We start from the raw sequence: 7,217 nt of genomic DNA on the forward strand, positions 1-7,217 counted from the left end.
AGTTGCATTGCCATTTCTGACTCATCAACATCTCAGCCTCACTTTTACTTTGAGAGTTGTACACACCCAGTGCCATTTAATTTAAAATATCACCCTCCTCCCATTCTAATCCTCAAGCTCTCCCCTTCTCTCTGCTCAGGGCAGCATCTCAGGGAAGACAGGGTGTGGTGGTCCCCTTGCTCTCCCTCCTCCTCCATCTCTCAGTCTGCTTCAGCAGCAAGGAAAGGTTACCTCTCTCTCTGGCCACTGAAAACTCTTCTCTTTCAATGAATTCTCCCATTTAAAAGTCTGTCCTCCTCTTTCATCTGGACATGAAGCTGAAGGCTCTTCTCAGACCGAGTTGATTGCGTACGTGTCCTGTGGCAGGGGTTGGGGGAAGAAATTTCATGAAAGAATGAGGCAACTTTGCCAGAGTTAGCACACAAGGGGGAAAGTTGAGAATGGGAAGAGGAAGGGCAGAGCTGCTATTTCACAATCTTCCAGGTGAGGAGGACTCAGCGGTAAAAAAGCCAGCTCATCTGGCCAGCCACAGGGGAGTGGCCAGGAGGGCTGAGGGCTAAGGATGATGGCACTGGGTCATCATTAAGGCATGTGTTCATTGGTTAGTGCACAGCTGTAAACCAGGGAAGGTGGGAGTGAGATTTCCATTGTTCTGAGAAAAAGTACCCGGTCAGGTCTTTGAAGGAGACAAACCTTTAATTGAGGAATCACGAGCCATTATATTCCAGGTCTGGGAACAAACACTGGTCCTGTTAGCTGCTTCAGATAATGGGGAGCTGCGGTGGCTGGTTGAGTCCACCCCTCCGTTTGACCAGTCCTCCTGCATACCTGGCATGGTTTTAAGAAGGTGTGTCACTTCTGAACTTGTGACAGTTGTGCCCTTTAGGGTGAGGTGGATCTAAGATGTGAATCTTGAGACCTTTAACTCTAGAAAACAATGAAGAATAGAACAATGTTTTGATGCACTTTAGTTGTAGTTTTAAATAAAAATCCAGCAAGGATGAACAAATGGTAATTGCCTTAGCTCTTGTTATTAGCAACCATAGCCCTAGTGGTCTAATATCTGAACCCTTTCTTGGGTTTTGGGGTCCCCTTCTCTCTAAAGAAAATGCCAGATCTGCATTCTCCAAGTCTCTTTTGTGCTTGGGCCTGAGCACAGGTCACAGGCTCTATCGCCCAAGGCCCAGCCCAGACTTCGATGTAGTGGAGTGTTGCAGGGAGGAGGTTGGCAGAGGCGGTAGGTGTGTGTTGCCAAGCAGCGAGGTGGCTTGCCCACAGTGGCCCGAGCACTGCCTTGCCCTTGGCTCCTTTTGGATCAGGACTGTTCTGCCAGCTCAACCTTGCTGCCTGGAACAAAATAACACCACTCTGGGGCCAAGAACTCCTCTTGCACATCTTGCTCACTCATTTCCCACGCCCTCTTCCTAAGCCTTTAGGTGGTCAGAGTCCTTGCTCTCGTCAATCTCAGCACTGAAAGCAGTGCATCCACGGCACACGTGTGTGCAGCTTGGTGTTTTGCGTCACCCACAGCTGGTCCTGCGCCTGGCACAGGGAGACACCAGAAAGTATGTGATGAATGGAGCACTTCTCATGAAAATCACAAAATGAGCCAAGACCGAGATGAAAGTGTTCTTGGAGATCAGCACTGTTTCTATAATGAGGACTTCATTCCAGAACGAGGGCACGCTTCACTTGGGGTTTCACGTGGGTATGATTTCTGCCATAGTCCACTGCCTCGCCGCTTGCTCGGGACGTTCATTTGGCAAACACATTATTCACCAGACAGTTCAATGAAAATTTCCTTGATCATTTAGAATATTTGGAACGTTCATTTGCTGCTGGTAGGAAGATGAATTGACACAATCACTTAGCAAAACTTTGGCAATATCTAGTAAGCCATAGCCTATGACCCAGCAATTCCATTCTTGGTATTACCCAACAAGTGTGTACATATGTGCACCAAAAGATAGTAAAATTTTCAATGCCACTTAATTCAACAGAGCCAAAAGACCCCAGGGACAACCTGAATGTTGAGTAGAAGAATGGACACGTTATGGTACACTGTCCCAGTGAAAAACTATACAGCAATGAAAATGAAGCAGTATTACATGACACAAAGCTGAGTCTCACCGAAGAAGAGAGACACAAAAGGAACACAGTGTGCATGACTGCATTTTAGAAACTTCAGAACGCATCTCTAGTGTTAGAAGCCAGGACTGTGGTAAACTTTGGGGAGTAGAAAGGATTGGCAATGGGCTTAAAACAGGGGCTTTTAAGGTGCTGATGACGTTCTGTTTCTTGACCTGGGTTACCAATGCGCTTACTTTGTAAAATTCATCTGATGGTACACTTATGATTTGTGTACTCTTTGTATGTGAACTATGCTTTTAAAAAACACACTTATTTTTTAAATTTCTTTATTAAGTTATTACATATGTATCCTTATTGCCCCATTACCCCCTCAACCCCCCCACTCATGCCCTCACCCCCTTGTTGTCTGTGTCCATTGGTTAGGCTTATATGCATGCATACAAGTCCTTTGGTTGAACTCTCCCCCTTACACCCACCCTCCCCTACCTTCCCTCTGAGGTTTGATGGTCTGATTGATGCTTCTCTGTCTCTGGATCTGTTTTTGTTCATCAGCATATGTTGTTCATTATATTCCATAAATGAGTGAGATCATGTGATATTTATCTTTCTCTGAATGGCTTATTTCACTTAGCATAATGCTCTCCAGTTCCATCCATGCTGTTGCAAATGGTAAGAATTCATTCTTTTTTACTGCAGCACAGTACTTCATTAACACATTTATTTTTTTAAAATCTCTGAAAACTCCTGTAAACAAGATAGTTAACTCTTTTCTTTTCTTTTTTTCTTTTTGTTACACATAGATTTTATTATGATGGGATTTACTCTGAATCCCCTTAAAACTGATACACTTGGGTCACAAAGAGTCTATAAAAATCAGTGCATGTACTTAATTTTACCCACTTCACCATATTGTCAGACATTTTAAGTGATTCCTTTAGTCAAATAAAGAATCCTCTCCAAATTATTTTATAATGTGAACAAGTCCCTTCTTAAAATTGCATTTTCAAGTGTGAGGCTTCCTCCAAGCAGGGATCCTTAAGCTTTGGGGAGATTTTAGTCCTTTGAGAATCTGGTGACAGCCATGTGGGCTCTCCCCGGAAGAGTGCACAGATTCACATACGCACAGAAGATGGCATCAAATTCAAGGTCTGTGAACCAAAGACAAAGATCAGAAAAGAAACTGGCCCCTGATGAGGCTTTGTTGCCATTGTAAGGGCTTTGATGTCCACTCTGAGTCAGAGAGGAGGCCACGGAAGGTTTTTGTTTGTTTGTTTGTTTTGTTTTTAAATTGTTATTGAATTTATTGGGGTGACTAGTTAATAAAATAATATAGGTTTCAAGTGTACAATTCCATAATACATCACCTGTATATTGTATTGTGTGTTCACTACTCAAAGTCAAGTCTTCTTCTGTCACTCTTTATCCCCCTTTACCCTTTTCCATCTCCCCCACTGTCCTCCTCCTCTGGTAATCACCACACTGTTGTCTGTGTCTATGTTTTTGGTTTTTTTGCTTTATCCCTTCACCTTTTTCACCCAGACTCCCAACACCCTTTCCTTCAGTCTGTTTGGATAATTTATTTTAGAGATTAAAAAACCAAGGCTAATAAGAGTTAAAAAAAAAAAGTCCTTGATCACCCAACAAAATCTCCCAAAGCCCAAACACATACCCTAAACCCTGAACACCAACCCTGTTCCCCCAGGGCCTCACTCCTGGGCACCTGTGATGATTTAGCTATACTTCTAATATCTTTGGGGATCTGTCACTTTTGTCTACAGCATATTAAAAACAGACACCCACTCAGTACATATAAGGGAGAGATACCTAAAGCCAACTCTTTAATGACAAAAATGAAAATCAGAAGGCAATAACTCAAACTACCTATTGGTGCAGGGCCACGTAGTGTAGGAAAAATGCCATAGACACGGCCATCACTTATGAGAACCTCCTTGTTTTTGAGCAGAGTACAAATGCTCGGATTCCCAGTCCTTACAGACAGTTCAGCTCCTTGCTGTAGGCAGGTGGAGAACCAAATAGGTCACTTCAGAAAGAGCTCCACCACGAGGTCAGAGTTGCAAAAGTGAACACAAGCTAAGGTGAGAGGCCAGAAGCCACTCTGCACACAGATCCAGGGGCTGGGCTCCGAGGAGCTCTGGCAGGCGCCAGGCCAGGCTGAGGCACAGCCCCGCCAGGAGCCCTGAGAGAAGTGGGATGGAAACCGGGCAGGTGGACTTGGTCAGAATCCACTCAATATTCAAGTGACCCAGTGAGAGTTAAAAAGGACAGATAAAGAGATCAGTCACAGGGCATCATAAGGAGTTTGGGACTTCATAGAATGAATACTTTTCTAAAACTTTTGTGAGCAAAATCACACATTCCATTTCTTGCCTTTCCAAACAATGGCAGGCAGAGCCTCGTCACCAAGCTCGGCTTCCTTGGACAAGGCAGAGGGTGGGGCTTTTGTGTCCCACGGGCTGCTGGCCTCTCTGGTGTCCTACCAGGAAAGAAGGTGGCTGACACTATCCCTTTTGCTCAAAATGGGTCACCCTCCCTCTGCCCCACCCCTGTCCCCAGGGATGGGCGCACTCTGGGAGCCGGACTGGTCTGTTCAGCTGCCTCTGGGCAGGACCAGCAAGGTCTTGTGGGGACATGGAGTGAAGGGTGCTCTAGAGGAGGTCTCAGATTCTCAGAGTCTTTTGAGGATTTCTTTGTGAGCTTAGAAAGCAAAGCCTCCATATCACCCCTGTTTTATTCCACAACAAAACTGACACCGAAGCTTTTGGACTGACTTTCTCTAGTACCATCTCAAAGGACAAGCACAGCTGATGGAAACAGAATGTCATGTGTGAATAGAATCAAAGGCAAATCAACAACATAGCAGCCGAGTTAGGACCCACGACCCAGGAGGAAAAAATGGAAGCAGACTGGTCATTGAAGAAGGCAGGTGTTGTCCCAGCCTGGAGATTAGCAAATTTGAGGTTTGGGGAGAGCAAAATAGGGCGGGAATCTCAGAGAATGGAGAATTATAGTAATTATTCCTGTTTCTTTATGGTATGCACAATGAGTAAGTATTAAAATGGTCATTCGTTTTAAGTAATGGGTGGGGCCTCTGGTAAGAGAGGAGGGAAAGAGTGCTAGGAGGGGGGTTCCCCAGGTGGGTAACAAGGATGAGGAAAATACCATCCTGGAAGCAAAATTTTGGCTCTCAGAATGAAAGGTAAGGACACCATTATTTGGGAAGACCTTTGTCAGCATTTTGGGTCCATATTCATAATGTTAATTTAGTGTTTACATAACAGGCATGGGTTTAAGAAGTGATTCCAGTAAGCAAGAGAGTCCTTAACACTAGTTTCTCTCACTCAGACTTTGCAAAGCAATAGTAACTGTTGAGGTCAAAATTCAGAGAGAAGACTGCATGAGCCTGGCCCCAGGTGTGGGTGTGCAAGAGGCTCAATGCCAACACGAGGGGCTACCATCATGCTGTAGCTGATGTCAACACTGCTTCCTGGATTGAGCTATGCCCAACCCACCCAAGTGCACACAGGCAGCCATGGCAGGCCATCAGCACTGCCAGTATGTTTCTCACAGGTGCCTTCTTAGCCCCTCTCTCACGCTACTGTTAAACGTTGGCTTTTGCAAGCTTACCTATGACCCTTCCCAAATCTCTGCCCCCTTTCCTCCACCTAGCAGGTGATCCTCCCTCTACCTTTACTTATAAAATCAGGCTCACATAAACCTCCTGCCACCTCATCAAAAAATGGGCCTCCACCTGGACCCGCCTTTCCCTGTCCCACCCCAGCTTCAAGGGAAGCAGGATCTCCCTGCCCCTCACTCATGCTCTTCACAGGATGCCTTCTCAGGACTCGATCCCAGTAACAGATGGGTCCCTTGCCTGCACAAAAGGGCCCTCTTCTGTCATGCCCTTCTGCACCAAGCAAGGGGTCTGTGGAGACAAGGACACATGACCATCTGGTACGCCAACCCTTCCTTCTAGAACAGCAGTTCTCAACCTGTGGGTCTCGACCCCTTTCACAGGGGTCGCCTAAGACCATTGAAAACACATATATAATTACATATTATTTTTGTGATTAATCACTATGCTTTAATTATGTTCAATTTGTAACAATGAAAATACATCCTGCATATCAGATATTTACATTACGATTCATAACAGTAGCAAAATTACAGTTATGAAGTAGCAGCGAAAATAATTTTATGGTTGGGGGTCACCACAACATGAGGAACTGTATTAAAGGGTCACGGCATTAGGAAGGTTGAGAACCACTGTTCTAGAACATCCTTTGGGTACTGGGGACTCCAGAATCTCCTGCCCAAATGGCTCTGTGCCTGCTTCCAGAATCTCTGTGGGCCTTGTCTCTGGGTTTGATGTATACACCCCTAGGCCTAAGATGTGGTAAAGAGGAGGCTGTTTGTGAGGGTTGGGTAGAAGATGGATGAAGTTGGATGTTTGGGTTGGGGTGCCCACACATGTACAAACGTGTCACTTCATGATGTCCAGTCGAGCAAGGGGTGAACGAGAGGGTGGCCAGGCACTGGAATGGCTCTCCCATGCTACCACATCTGGAGCAGAACTCCAGGGATTCTGGGAATTCTTAATCCAACTCTGGCCTTCTGCATTATGGGGGTATGTTTGCCAAGATAGAAAGGTAGAACCTATTTTATTTTACAGTCTAATAGCTTGATTTGTACATTTATTTATTTATTTATTTTTTAATTAAATCTTTATTGTTCAGATTATTACATTGGTTCCTCTTTTTTCCCACCATAACTCCCCTCCACCCAGTTCCCACCCCTCCCTCCGCCCTCACTCCCCACCCACTGTCCTCATCCATAGGTGCACGATTATTGTCCAATCTCTTCCCGCATCCCCCACACCCCTTTCCCCCCCAAGAATAGTCAGTCCATTCCCTTTCTATGTCCCTGATTCTATTATAATCACCAGTTCATACTGTTCATCAGATTATTTATTCACTTGATTTTTAGATTCACTTGTTGATAGATGTGTATTTGTTGTTCATAATTTGTATCTTTACCTTTTTCTTCTTCTTCTTCTTCTTAAAGGATACCTTTCAGCATTTCATATAATACTGGTTTGGTGGTAATGA

General features: G+C 44.9%; 1 long non-coding RNA gene across 1 annotated transcript in view; it reads right to left on the bottom strand.

Moving 5' to 3' along the window:
• Positions 1 to 240: 240 nt before the first annotated feature.
• LOC106696448 overlaps positions 241 to 7,217 on the bottom strand; it is a 12,491-nt gene continuing 5,514 nt past the window's right edge. Inside the window, exons 3-4 of the long non-coding RNA XR_001347390.2 lie at positions 694 to 927; positions 241 to 357 (exon numbers count right to left, since the gene is read on the bottom strand). This is a non-coding gene — a long non-coding RNA (uncharacterized LOC106696448). The remainder of the gene's footprint in view (positions 358 to 693; positions 928 to 7,217) is intronic.

Source organism: Myotis lucifugus, unplaced genomic scaffold, assembly GCF_000147115.1.
Source record: "Myotis lucifugus unplaced genomic scaffold, Myoluc2.0 scaffold_16, whole genome shotgun sequence".
Taxonomy (NCBI): domain Eukaryota; kingdom Metazoa; phylum Chordata; class Mammalia; order Chiroptera; family Vespertilionidae; genus Myotis; species Myotis lucifugus.